Raw genomic sequence first — 15290 nt, forward strand, 5'->3', positions numbered from 1 at the left:
TATTTTATCTCTTTCTTAAGATAATTTAACGTACGGATAGTCTTGTCTGCACGGTTAAAAGTATTTAAAGAATTTAAGTTGAAATAATAAATAAATGAACTGTACTAAATTATGTCAAATTATTATAATTATATCACCAGTATATAAATCTGTAATTTATTTAATTGACGGTAAAATATAGCAAAATAATTTCAATGGTAAGTGAACAAGAATTCAACGGTTTTATGTTGAGACGAACGGTTACCGGTCTGGAGTCCCGGAAGAATACAAAAAATTTCTTTACAGATTTATTGGAACTGCATTTCCTTCCTTTGAGTAACAATACAGTATAATGCCGCCAACTGTTTAATAAATCGAGTCTGGGACAGCCCAACACACCTGTATAACCGGTTCCTCCTACTGAATTGTTTTAATGACTTTCTCTAGTTAGACTTGTTTATCATTCTCCTGTCTAAATCTCTCCACTCTTTATCAACAGTTCTCCTTTACATGTCGCTCTTCTCTCTCTCTCTTTTTCTCACTCTTTCACGTATACTTATTGATTACTTTTTAATTTTTTCTGTGTAGAACTGTTATAATTTTCGTTCACGTAATTGAGGTGTTGCAGCCAATTCATCTGTATATTTTGTATAGCACGACGAGTTTTCGCCGATACTAATAAAAATAGTTGACGTTTTAAAAAAATTACTTTGTGAAACTTCGATTAATTGATTTTTTCACATTACTTTAACATATTTCGCTTCAAAAAATTATCTAACAGGTTTTAAAATGAAAAAAAAAGTTGATTATTTATTGCTGTTTAATACGCAACGTGTAATTACTGTAATGTAGTAATAATATATTAAAATACAAGAATATTTATTTTAGTAATTAAATTCAAACAGAATTGAAAGTACAGGTGTGTTATTAATGAATATGTTTTAACTTACTATATTATTAATTAATTATTAAAGTATTACTGTAATGTTGAGAAAGATAACTTAACTAAACAATCTTGCATCGCTTTCATAATTCGAAGTCTTTGGTAAAGTTTACATAATTTATGTGAGATTAGTTTACTCATCCGATGATATTATAGGGATTGTCCGTAAACAACTAATGACTGAAGAATTAATTTTCGTTTGGTAGTACAAAATAAATATGAAAAAACCCTAAATATTTTTTTAGGGGACGAAAAACGTTTCCCGGGTTAAAATAATAACAAAGGCTTTTTTTAGGATATTAAAATATAGCAAAATATGGTTAAAATTATGTTGAAAACTAAGATAATAAAATTGAAACTGTAAAAGAAACGAAAAATTCCGGTAATATATTAAACTTGAATAACAAATTAATATAAAACTTTTGACAGTTAAATCTTATCAAGTTTATTAATTCTTTTTAGAAGTAATAATACCCAGTCCAGTACATTCTTGTCATTTCCCAGGACGCGCCGTTTGCCTATCAGAAATTGAAATTTACTAAGCGTATGATATGCGTAAGGCTGCATAGCATATGCAGTCCACAAGGATGTGGTGCACAGTCGCATCGACGCACAGTGTTACGCTCTCCGTTGATAACAGAAGTCCGTGAATAGCTTTGGTATGTGCTAATCGCAATCGACAGAGGACCACTTCTTTTCGGCGAATTTGCCTGCATGAAGAGTCTCGCAGTAACACAGTGTCTTTTATGTATCGGAGTTTAATATTCGCTGTATCAGACCGGTCATCTTGCCATCTCCCACCTGGCAGCTGATGAGCTGTGCATCTGCGGAGAGATCCAGTCGAACGAACACATGATGTTTGACTGCCCAGCTCAATTCAGAACTCAGCTCACCCTGAAACTTAGAGGTCAAGGGGAAAATTGGCCGCTCATAAACGGCGAGTCAATGTGACATTAGCCGCATTGTCGTACCGCGTGGGAGTTCCTTGATGCCATTGCTTTGTTCAACCGGCATCAGTAGTTCAAGGGATATAAGACTTCTACCGCTTGCTGTGGGAATCTACCCTCGAGAAATGGCTGGCCATCGGTCAAATTTAGTTCCAAGCGTTATAATATTGTGGACAGGTACTTGCTGGCATTCAGCGACCTAGGCGTGGCAGCAAATTGCTGTTATTGACGGAATAAATTTTAATTTATTGACAAGTCATATATTTTAGTATGTAGACGGGGTGCGCCTACCCATTTTAGTAATATATTACAAATGAGCGGTGGGGCACGCAAGCGAGTGGTGTAGAGCACCACGCTTATTCCGCTCACGCAGTTAGGTATGTTCTAAGAACTAATTAGGATATTGGTCACTAAACCGTTTTCAGGCACAGTAGCAATTTGTGGTATGGACATTCGGTCTTATGCTTTAGCGCGACCGAATGCGGTGCTGGTGGGAGAAATGCCAGACAAACCAATTGCCATCTTCTTCGAAGTGCATATTTAATGGAATATATGAAATCGGTAGTTGTAATACGAAAGAAGAAAGACGGTTGGTTATATGCGTCCGTAACAGGGGAATCCGCACGTAACAAATGGGATTCCCACACGGCTAGAGATCCAGTAGAAATTACATGTGTGTTAAAATTTAAAACTTTGTTAAAATTTATGATTCGTACAAACTTCTTTTTCATATTTATTTAATCTAGTCTCAATCCAGAAAGAATAAATTATGATAATATGATTTTTATTAATGCGTTGAATTTTATAAGAAAACATATCGGTTGTCGGAATTTTTCGATAAGAACTAGTTTAAGCGTACCGACTGTAAACTTTAATCATCGTTTTTATTATATTCTCGGTCACTCCTAGAGTTATTATTCATTGTAAATACTGAATTTAAATCGATTATTTAGCACCTCATCGTTTCCTAAACAGATGTCTTGTGTGTGATATGGAGCTCTTTACAACTCAATCAACTGCATACTATAAAAATGAAAAATTAGAAATCTAATCAATAGTTTCCCAAAGAGAAAATTCAAAAACACCATTATTTTACAAATTTATTTATACGAATAATATTTATTACAAAGAGTTGTATTTTATTCAGTCCATCAATAATTCCTATTTATAGTCTTTATAAAAAGTAGTTTTTAAACAATTGTAGTTTTAATAAAGTTAAACAAAATGTACCAAGACTTTGGAAATAAATAATTACTATTTATGTCGCAGATAAGTTTTTCTTTATTTCAATTATTGGATGATTGTTTTATGATCGTTATTTGTGAAAACAGATTGGTGGTTTTTGGGTTTTTTTTTCTTAAGAGAAAAAAAAGGATGAATCGCAATATTAAAAAAAAAAAATATTTCGAAAGGCGCAATTATCGTGAAATATTAATATTCGACTAATTTTAACATTTAAAATATTTATTCATCATTGGAGTACGGAGGAAATTATTTGGATGAAATCTGTTTTGTTAAATACAAATATATGTATATTTTTAAAAAAAAGCAATATATTTTTTTATTGTATAAAAAAAATATTTCAAAAGTGGGTATACAAAATTGTAAAAGTAAATTACAAAATTCAATTAATATAAAAAAAGGTATGCATTTTAGAATGTTATCACCAGATAATGTATAAAATATCTAGAAGATGTTCATAGACATTGAAAGATAAGATAAAGTGAAATAAAAATTTTCCAGTTACCTAATTTAATGTCAATATTTCAAACATAGGTTATGAAAAAACAGTTGTCATATCTTATGTATTAATTTGAAAGTGATTGGCGCAAAATTACGCCAGTTATCGTGTCCACAAGAAAGTGCTTATATATATATGTATATATATATATATATATATATATATATATTATAAACTTTTAAACTGACGGTGGTTTTGGGGTCTGGGAGATGTGAAACGCGAAGATACGTAGAAATTTTCCGGAAGTCGAATCATGGTACTCATTACAATAGGTAGCTTTCTCATGAAATCTACTTAAAAATTTGATGTGGACACCGCATGACTACCTTGTACGCCTATTAAATTACATACACACATTTTTTGTTAAAAATGAAAAGAACAATAACTTCTGATTTTTCATTTTTTTATTGTTATTATTGAATTATTATTTATTGTACATTTTTTTACAATCAGAGGTTAATTATTATTATAAATGATTATATTTAAATTTAAAAAAAATAGTTAAAAAAATGGAGGTGAAGTCTGATTCGAACCGATGTGCCTTCCCCTTGTAAGATCAAAATATTTCATTAATTAAAATTTTATTTGGCCATAATTCTGAGACGAATGAAAATAAGTACCACAAATTATATATCGTTGAGAAGATCTTAATAACGGCTTATTATTGCAGTTAATAAAAATACCAAAATCCAAATGTTTTGGATTTTTGGATTTTTTGGACAAGTCGATTGCAATCAAAAGTGGAGGTGCACAACTAGATGTAAGAACAGTCCTAAATCCAAAACTACAAGATTCTACGGCTTATCATTTTTGAGTTATGCGAGATACGGCGTAGGTAAGACGTTACGCCGAAACTGGTCAAAATGGATATTTCCGTTGAAATATGAAAACCGAAATTTTTCGCGATTACAATACTTTCTTTACTTCGTACAAGGAAGTAAATTTGTTGAGAAATAATTATTTTTTATTTTATGTCACGTTTAATATACATTTATTCTATTTTTACTATGCATTTATTTCATTTTATTTAAATAGTAATTATCAATAGGATTTATTTTTAAAGATATTAAGCAATTATCATTATTAATTTTCTTTAAACGTTCTATTGTGTACTGATTTATTTCTATTATCAAAGCAAAGAAATAGCATTAAAATAATATTATTATAATTAAATATTATTATGATGGATATGTCCATTCCATCTTGATATAACATACTGTATTTAATTAACAAAAGAGTGCCTACTTGTGGAAGTGTTATTGTATCTTCGTAACGTTTATGTGTAAACTATGTATGACATCACTCCATCTACTCTAGCCAACGAAATTTATTTCTGTTTTAAAATGCAGGATATCTTCAGCTGTTAAATATGTTAATAAATTACGTGTACAAGACGGGTAAGGAATGATCCTATTTTGTGCTACAAAACCGTGTAACGTCTTTATAGCTTTTTCTTTCCTACTTTTCTTTATCGAAATGCATACTTAAAACTATATACATATGAACTGTGCTTTAAAAAACATTTATCTATGCAATTTGATATGTAAATACCGTAAAAATTCGCATGTTTAAAGAGTGTAGATCTCCCCAACTTAATAAGTTTAACTTGGTTGTGTTATGTTATCGTCATCTTTTCCTTCTTTCTTTTTTAGCCTTCGGAACTACCGTAAGGTATTTCATCAGAGGATGAATCAGGGTGATATGCATGAATATAAATGAAATGTAAACTTCTTGTAAATTTTCTTCTTATTCCTATCATCAAAAGTTATTTTAAAGAAACAGTTTTTATGAAGTTTAGTTCGTAAAATTAAAACAATTATCAGAAAAAAAATATCAGGTTGGTAAGCATATAATAATAATGTTTTATTTTATTTTTTGTTCATCCGGACTACTAAGGATCACTTTTGTAATAGTTTGAAACTTCTTTTGTTTATCCAATAAAATAAAATACAACATAATAGAAATGTAATATAATTTTATTTTATTTATATACTAGCTGCAGGGCGTGCCTACGACACACATCCGCGGATAGACACTCCGGGCGGGTTGCTCTGGGGGGCGGTATCTCGGAATGGGATTATTAGGTGACCAAAATTGATTACCTGTTGTGTAAAAATACTTCTTTTGAAATGATGGAAATTGATACAACGAAAGTTAAATTAGAAATTTAACTGTAGAAATTGATAGTAAGGAATCGGAATTCTCCGCTAGTGTTCGGAACATTCCGGTGCCTACATTTTTGTTATAATTCATTATTTTATGAAGAAAAATAATAACATAATTAAATAAAAACTATGTAAAAATAAAAAAAATACTTTTAAAACACCAAACTTAAATTAAACGCACTAAAAGGTAAAATATAATTTCAGGACGGTACTGAGAATGGATTTGACAACAAGCTTTGGTTGACTTTCAGTTAATCTTACATATCACACTATCAAAGCTTGTTGTTAAATCCATTCTGAGATACCGTCCTAAATTTATTTTCTAATTTTTAGTACATTTAATGTAAGAGTGGTTTTTAAAAAGGATTTTTTGTATAGTTTTTATTTTATACTTTTTAGTCTACATAAGTTTATAATTTACAGCAGCACTAGCGCATAGGTGAGCGTATTTAGTGAAAGATCAAATCGTTATGTTTTACGGTTGGTGAGTGCAATCAAAACGTAGGACTAAACGATTTAATTTCCGGATAACCAAGATCCAGTTGATCAAGAATGCACCAAATGCGTTGAACAGTTAGCGTATTTGCTGATACATACGCCGTTTGAATCGTGAAAATCGGACGAGAGATTGCCGAGATATTACGGTACGACCCAATCATACCCCCTCTCCAATTTTCGAACGGCGGCCCGGGGGCACTTGAAAATATTATCATCCGACGGGAACCACTGGGAACGAATGGGTTCTGTTGAAGGGGGGTCGAAAAAGTTTTTCAGAGCGCTAGGACCGATAGTTTTCGAGATATTTGCGATTTTCGTCCGAAAATTCGGATCCGGTTAAAAAGTACTCTAAATTTTTCCAAAACGTCAATATATATTTCTCATATATATCGATATATAATGATATAACAAGTGTACACCTGACCACCATGAGACATATACTAACGAATCTGGATTTTCCGCTAGTGATCGGTACATTCCGGTGCTAAGCTGACACACACACACACACACACACAAACACACACACACACACACACACACACACACACACACACACACACACACAAATGCCGTTCAGTAGGAAAGGATTTCACTCTGTTGTTTTTTCCTCTGCCTTTTTTCTTTCTACACTCCTCTTATCCTTCTTCTCTGAAAGAAATTAGATTCTTTGATTAGTTTTCAAAATTGGTTTCTATTTAAATCGGTTTTTTGCAGATTTAAAGTTTTAATATCATTTTCTACTTCTTTAAACCTTTCCTTTCTTTTTCCTGTTTAGCCTTCGGAAATTACCGTTCAGGTATTACTTCAGAGGATGAATGAGGATGATATGTATGAGTGTGAATGAAGTGTAGTCTTGTACAGTCTCAGTTTGGCCATTCCTGTGATGTGTGGTTAATTCAAACTCAAGTACCAAAAAACACCGGTATCCACGATCTAGTATTCATATCCATATAAAAGTAACTAACTATTAGGCCTTTGTACGCTGCAACTCCCGTCTTTCAAATCAGCTGATTAGGGAAGACGCGTTTAACACTGGACTACTTCTTTAAACCGTCTAGTTTTAATAATTCTGCTGTTGTAAAAGTTAAATATTTGTTCTGCTCGTTCTATATTAATGCCTTTATAATTGTAATATTCTTCTCCGGATGGTTTCTTCTATTATTTCTATATTTTTATAAATTTCTGTTCATTTTTTACTTTATAAATTCTGTTGAGGTAATCGAGTCCATATAAGTTTCTTAAAATCCTTTTTTCTATTTTAAAAAGGTCTTTATCTGAAACATTTTGAAAACGCTCAGCCCCATATAACGCCTCCAAAAGAATTACTGTTTTGTAATGTCGAAGTTTAGCATTATGTAAAAGCTATTTTTTATTACAAAAATTTCGTGTTAAGTTGAACGTTGACGCCATTTTCTGCGTTCGCTCTTTTAGCATTTTCTCTTCTAGAATGTTTGAGGTTTTACTCTTCCAAGATATTTAAATTTTTTATATTCTTTTAATTTCCTGATTTTTGTAAGAAGAAGAAGAAGAATAAGAAATTTGTAAGCCTATTTTATTTGCTCATTCGCTTAATTTCTGGACTATGATTCGAGTCTCGTCCATGTCTTTTGGAAATATCGCGATATCATCTGCGAAGGTTGTATTTATAAATTTGTTTTTATATCCCATTTTAACATTTTCTGTAATATTTAGTTTTTCGAGTTCTTTCTTTCATTCTCTAATTACTCTTTCTAGAGTGCAATTAAAGAGGATCGGAGAAAGTCCATCCCCTTGTCTGACGTCTGTTTTTATTTCAAACGGTTCAGAAAGATCTCCAAGAAATTTAACTTTGGATTTTATATTTATAAGTGTTTCTTTAATAATATTAATATTTTTTGTGCCTATTTATGTTATTTTTTTATTTGTTTATATTTAAGTTATTTGTGTACTTTTTAATAAAATTATACAATATAGGGGCTTCCTAAGACGTAAGTCTTAGCAGGTTCCCGTATTAACATAATTTGAAGTTATTTAAACGGTACAACACAAAAATATACGATGAAAAATATACTTATATGTTTAGTAAATATTTAAAATTTTATTAAATACTTAATTAAGGTGACGTCTGATAGTTTTGCAAAAGTAAATAAAAATTAAGTAAATATGAGATTAATCTATAAAATTATATTAAAGAGAATTCAATAAAAAAATAATTATTATAAGCTTAAATTAATTTTAAAAAATTTACGTAAAAGTAACTTTTAATACGTGCATTCGTTTAAATTTAGGCAGATCTTGGACATTACAGATTACATGTTATAAAATAAAATGCAGAAATAAATAATACATAGATTTTATAATAAAAACAAAAACAATTATTGTAATATACAAAATATATATATATATATATAAGTTTAATTTATAACTATACTGAGACTTTAAAAAAATATATATTTGTGTGTGTGTATGTGTATGATTTTGTATTAGAATTATTGCTGCGAAATTTTTTTTTCAAATATTTCTCTATAGAGCATCTTCTTTATAACGGATGAAGGTCCTAAATTCCTTTCATAATCTAATTATGTTACTATAACCCTCTTGAAGCGGATTGCAAAAAAAATCCGGCCGAAACCTCTGTCACGAGTTGTGCGTGGAAGGCTGCGACCGGAACCGCACAATTAGTACATTGTAAGGATGAGCGAGCCAAGCCCGAAGGGCGCCTTCCCCACGAAGTCAAAGGAAGTGGAAGTTGACGGTGAAGTGATAAGCTCTAGGCGGGAGTTCTTGGGAGGTTCTTCTGCTAAGAAGCAGGATTACTCCTGGTCCGAAGGTTTAGCGCGGATCGAAGAAATGCGGTTGGAGTGGGCCAAAATCTCCTCAGAAAAGGAGTTGAGATTGTCCTTGAAAATTCGGCAGCTTGTCGACTCCTATTTGAGTCAATGTGCGTTGTTGGTCTCGGATCTGGCATTAAAATGTGAGTGACTCAAAGGTGCCAACCTTGCCTTGGATTCGGTCGTTTCACGACTGTCCGGCAAGGTGACCAGGTTATGGAGGGAGTCAGGGGCTTCAAGCCGGTGACGGGTGATGGTCTGAGTGAACTCCAAAAGTCTTCGTTCTTGTGCTTTAGGGCGAGCGAATAGGGTAATGGCGGGAGAAATGCCAAGCAAACCAATATGTTACTATTTATTCTTTTACGATGTCTTGTGATACAATTCAATTTTTTGTTTTTGTTAAGATTTTACTGACTTTTATACTTTTTATGAAGTGAATCTGTGGTAGTGCATTTATACAAATGAACTATTGTCTTCTACTTATATCATATTGGCTTACGTTTTTCTTTTCATTTGTCTTGTAATATTATTTGATTATTTGTTTTTTGTTAGTCTTACGGACTATTGTACTTTTTATGGAGTGAATGTGTGTTAGTGCATTTATGCAAATGAACTATTGTCATGTATGTACTCTTTATTATGGGGGGATTCATTGGAAACCTCTCATCAAGCGCTTATTGTAATTCAATTTAGTTAGTTCCTTTTTGGTACTGATTGTAAATAAACAAATTGTGATACAAAAAAAAAAAAATTATAATTTCCTATAGTCTAAAACCAATTAAACTTTGATGGGCCATTTATTTTGTTTCCAATCTTTGACATACAGCTGGATACTTAATGTACTAAAAAAAATGCTGCTTTTGAGGCAAAAACATATTCGCGTAAAATTAATTTAGATTTAGTGCTTCTTTTAGCAGTCAATTTTGGTTTAGTGAATACAGTTTTATTCTAGAAAGTACGATAATACAAGATTACAAAACAACTGTAAAAAAAGAAAAAGGTTAATTATAATTAATCACAATAATGGTAGATATTTATTATTCGAATAGGGAAAAATTAATAGCCTGAAGAATAAGTAGGAATGTAACATTGTATATTACTTAAATGTCTTTCCGTTCAAGCGCTGTAAACAAAAGGTTGTAGGCAACCTGCGACGGAACCTTTTTACTTGGAAACATGCCATAGTTTTTTTTTCAGGTGTATAAATTTTATTTCCCGTGCAAATATTTATTAAGGAATAAAAGTGAAGTAGTTTCTTCTAGAAACAGAAGTCTAATATGTAAATCATTATTTAAGAAATTTTAATCCGTACAGATATTTTTTAACATTTAGAGTAATTTAACATTCTTAAAAGTCTCTTCGTATCTAGTTTTTTTATTCGTGGACTATATAAAATATATCGGATGTCCTTGACCATCCGTCCATCACTCTAAAATTGAAGTAAGTGATTTTTCTGAAAAATGCAAAGAAATCTGATCACCAAGTCGGGGACCCTCTACTTTGTAGTCATATTACCAATTTCTGTTTTTGACCTGCAGTGAGCTAACTAGACCGTTCATTTTTTTAAATTTGGATTTTAGAAACAAAGATAAGTAAGTGTTGTCCGAAATACTTTTCCATAAAGTGCCATCTTTAACCTCTAAATGACCTTCGAACTTTACGTAGTCCTGAATTCCTTTCAAAAACACTTTTAAGCACCAAAAACTTGACTTTTACAAAACAAACAAACATTTACAATAGTGTACCTTTCGGTTCTGTAATAATAAGTACTACATTCCTTCAAAAAAAAAATTGAGATCCTGTCAAAGTAATTTAGTTTCCGGTCGAGACTGTAAAATTAATGAGCTCACCGTTCGATAGGATGAACGTGATTTGCCATAAAATTGTTTTCTTTTCATTTTATCATTACCAAGGAGTTCATTCACATTTCCAAGGAGGAAAGATTTTGAAAGAATTTACCACCAGTTAGAGTTTAAAGGTCATTTTAGGAACAAAAAAGGCGCTTTTTGGTAAAATGTTTCAAAAGACTTACGTACTTTTGTGCGTATAATGCAAATCCGTGGTAAAAAAGTGTCCCGTTTAGAAAAATGAAGGTCCGGTCTTACTAACTCATTTCCCGTCAGAACTGGAAGTTGATAATATCACCAAACGCAAAAAAAAAAAAAAAACATGTGGGTTTATTATTGTAAATTTTTCTTTGGTTTGTAAAAATCAAGTTTTTGGTGCTTATAAAAGGGTTTTTGAAAGAAATTCAGGACTAGATAAAGTTGGAAGGTCATTTAGATTTTAAAGAAAAGGTTTTTCTGACACGTATCTTTGTTCCTGGAATCGTAATTCGCAGTGAAGTATGTGTGTTCTATTTAAAAAAATGAATTTCCGGTTTAGTTAGCTCACTTCCGGTCAAAAATGGAAGTTGGTAATATAACAAAAAGGTAGAGCGCCCCCCGACTTGGCGATCAAATTTCTTTGTATTTTCCAGGATTTCCTTCAATTTTAGAAAGGGTGGATAGGTAGTCTAGGACACCCGGTGTGTACGTTAGATGCTATAATCAAATTTTTCTTGGTGGTACCTATTAACGTGCAAATGAAATCTTCTCAAAGACCCGTGCGAGAACCATGTAATGTAACATCATGTAAGGAGTGAAGTGATTTTCCGATGCCTTATTCTCAGAGAAGAATATTCTGCGACACTTCAAGTACTCGAATTAGATTTTTGAAAATTCAAATCGAATTCAATCCTAAAGAGATTTTTATGGTTGGAATGCCAAAAAAAGTAAAAAAAATTGCAACTATGAAATACGGTAAACATTTTACTAATCTGTTTGACTTAGGTGATCTCAGGAATTTTTCAGCAGGTTTGAAAAGATCCATTTCTTTTTTAAAACCTTATTTTTACCCAAAATACATTCACCAAACAGTAATGGACATTACATTATTTATTTTAATGTTTTATTTATTTTTATCTTGTATTTTAATCTTTTGGCATTCCATTTTTATAATTTTATACAAATAATCAAATGAGCTGGTGAGAAACTGTTCACTGTTCTCAGGGGTTAACCATCTATCACTAAGATTTATAAGCAAGCGAAATTTTTATAAGTCCTTCTATTAACGCATAGTTAATCTAAATTGTGCCATTAATCCATTATTTTCCTTTTTATATTTTCTTCTTTTAGTGAAAAGTAAAATATATGAAGAAGTCGGTCAATCTATAATTGATAGCTTCACTACATAACTGAAATATTTGCTATGTTGGAAACACAATATTGTGATCCACAAAAAATAATGTGGGGGTTTGGGTCTTCTCGGTTTAAAAAAAAAAAATAGTTAATTCCGATTGAAGCCAAAAGAAAAAACAACTTTGTGGTATCATAACGAAATATTTTTCGAAATTTCAATGTTTTTTGAATTTCTACCTTCGCAATAATTCCTGAAATTACATTTTTATCTAAGTATAAATTATAAGAAATAAGAATTATAAATTATAAAAATTTAACTTACATATTGAAATTTTACATTGATATTTTAATAAATAATTTAGTTAAAAACAGTTTTAACTCGTTTACTTCAATGAATTAATTTAACCGTAATTTGTCTGGAAATATATAATATCGCAGAGTGCGAGTTAAAAAATCAACTGAAAAAATACAGAAATTAAAATGAAATTATGAACATACATTTTTCTAAAATTAAGTATATTCATTATATTAATGTTAATGCAAGAATAAATTATACAAATAAAGCGATTAAGTTAAAGCTTTTAATAAATATTTTACTACTATAATTACCAAATAAAACAGTTTACTAGCCAGGAAAAAAAGGAACACACTATATAAGTTGATTACGATCTAAATAATACATTAAATAATCTTAAATTTATAAAATTAGACAACTTTAATCACGTTTTTTAAAAAAATGAATCTTTTCATTCCACGATACGGTTAATAATGAAACAATTCTACATCGTCCAGTATTATTTTGAACTCTCCTTGTTTTTTTTCTGTTCATCTTGGAAGGAAATATTTAACACCGTTTTCATTTACCTAGTTATTCTATTTCATTTTTGTGGTAACCTGATTTGTAGGAGTACATAAATTGTATAACAAAGTTCTAGGACATGTCCTTCTTTGGTATTTGTTTGCATGGTAAGAAGTTTTAATTAGAGGTGTACTTAAGTTTTTCATTTAGACAAAAAGTTGCTTTATATTCTTTTCAAAGTTTAAAACTGTGAAATTTCGTATGTAACTCCTGTTACATAATATAGAATAATATTTTATGGTAAAACTAAGTTTGACTAAAAGAAACTGTTGTGTAATCAATAGAGTATGTGTCTAAACGATTTTCTACGGAACAATTGAGGACCAAAGAGTACTATAGCTCTGAAATAAACTGGCCTTGAGGCGGTAGAAATGTTGTCGCTCAGTACCAACCATCGGGCAATAAATAAAAAATATAATTTAAAATGTTTGGGTATATAGATGATGTTTTGTCTCAAAACAACAGTTTAAAGGTATAATAAATAAAACAAAATTTAGATCTAATAAATAGTTTTACAGAATTAATTAAACATTTATTTCGATTTTCTAATGTATTAAACTCGAGTTAATACATGCCATACACTAACATTCAAACTTACTTTCATTAAAATATTTTATTTACACTAAAACAAAAAATTTTGTAATACTTTTTTTTTGTTCGTAAAACCAATTTTAAAATTGTTCAAAAAACTTCTGTGGCACTATAAGTTCATAAAAGTATATTTAAACGTTCGTGATCTCCTTGGAAATAAAAATATAAATTTTGTATATAAAAGAATGTTTGTAATTTGCTTTTTGAAAAATGTATACACTTATATTTACTGCACGCATACTTAGCCGTTATATAATACAAGACATCTATGTTAAACAGCTTAGTTGTTTCTGTTTGCTTTACTACGGATCATGATCTAATTTTGATCAAAAGAACGTGTCTGTTATAGATCAATATGTAACCGTTGTGTTTTTTTTTTAACTACAATTCAAAACTACGTTTAAAAATTAGATTATTTTCCTTCACAAAAGTAATTTAATGCTTATTTATCTCTAATTAATATTTGTAATCTGAAATTATTTTTACTGTAGTAGTTTTTAGGATTAACAGTAGCCTAATAGATAGGAGATTACTGTTTTTCATAACTTCATTTTCTTTGATTAAAATCTGATGTTTTTCACTGAGAACGCTTCTTTTTTCGAAACTCGTATTCAATTTTCATGTATTATTTTGGAGAAAAATTATACGAGTTTAACCTTCAATTCATTGAACATTTTGTAATTTTTGTTTCCTTGTACGAAGTAAAGGAAGTATTGTGATCGCGAAAAATTTCGGTTTCCAGTTTTCAACGGAAATATCCATTTTGACCATTCCTGATTCCATTTTGACTAGTTTCGACGTGATGTACTTATGTATGTATGTATATACGTATGTATTTCGCATAACTCAAAAACGATTAGCAGTAGGATGTTGAAATTTTGGTTTTAGAATACTGTTATAAAATCTAGATGTGCACCTCCCCTTTTGATTGCAATAGACTGAACTAAAAGTGTCAAAAAGTGCTCAAAATCCAAAACAGTTTGGATTTTGGTATTTTCGTAACTGTAGTAATAACTCCTGATCCAGAGATTTTAAAAGATATATCATAAGTGGTTCTTATTTTCATTGGTTCCAGAGCTATAGCCAAATAAAATTTTAATTAATGAAATATTTGGATCTTAGGTGAAGGCACATCGGTTCGAACCAGACTTCATCTCCTTTTTTTTTAACTTTTTTTAAATTTAAATATATTGATTTTCCTGTCATTGTAAAAAAACTTTTACGATGAATAATAATAATTCAATAATAAAAAAAAATAGAAAATATCAGAAGTTTTAATGAAATAAAATTTTACGAACTTTTCATTAAAAAAAAAAATTGTAATGCAATTTAATTGGCGTTCAACGAATTCATATGTTGCCCACATCAGATTTTTTTTTTTAATACTAATTTAAAAGTTTATATAATTTTTGTTACCATTATATAAATTTATATTATATATATATATATTATTTATAATAATCTTTTATACACAAACAAAAATGTACAAAACTGTTGGTTCAATGTTCTGATGAATTTACGTTGACGCTAAAAGTAACAGTGAAGTCCAAAAGCATTTTTTTTTTGAAAGAAGATTAT

General features: G+C 30.2%; 1 protein-coding gene across 1 annotated transcript in view; it reads right to left on the minus strand.

The window, feature by feature from the left end:
* Ac3 (Adenylate cyclase 3) overlaps nucleotides 1–15290 on the minus strand; it is a 951674-nt gene that overhangs the window by 497843 nt on the left and 438541 nt on the right. The window lies entirely within an intron of this gene.

Source organism: Lycorma delicatula, chromosome 2 (assembly GCF_047948215.1).
Source record: "Lycorma delicatula isolate Av1 chromosome 2, ASM4794821v1, whole genome shotgun sequence".
Classification (NCBI taxonomy): domain Eukaryota; kingdom Metazoa; phylum Arthropoda; class Insecta; order Hemiptera; family Fulgoridae; genus Lycorma; species Lycorma delicatula.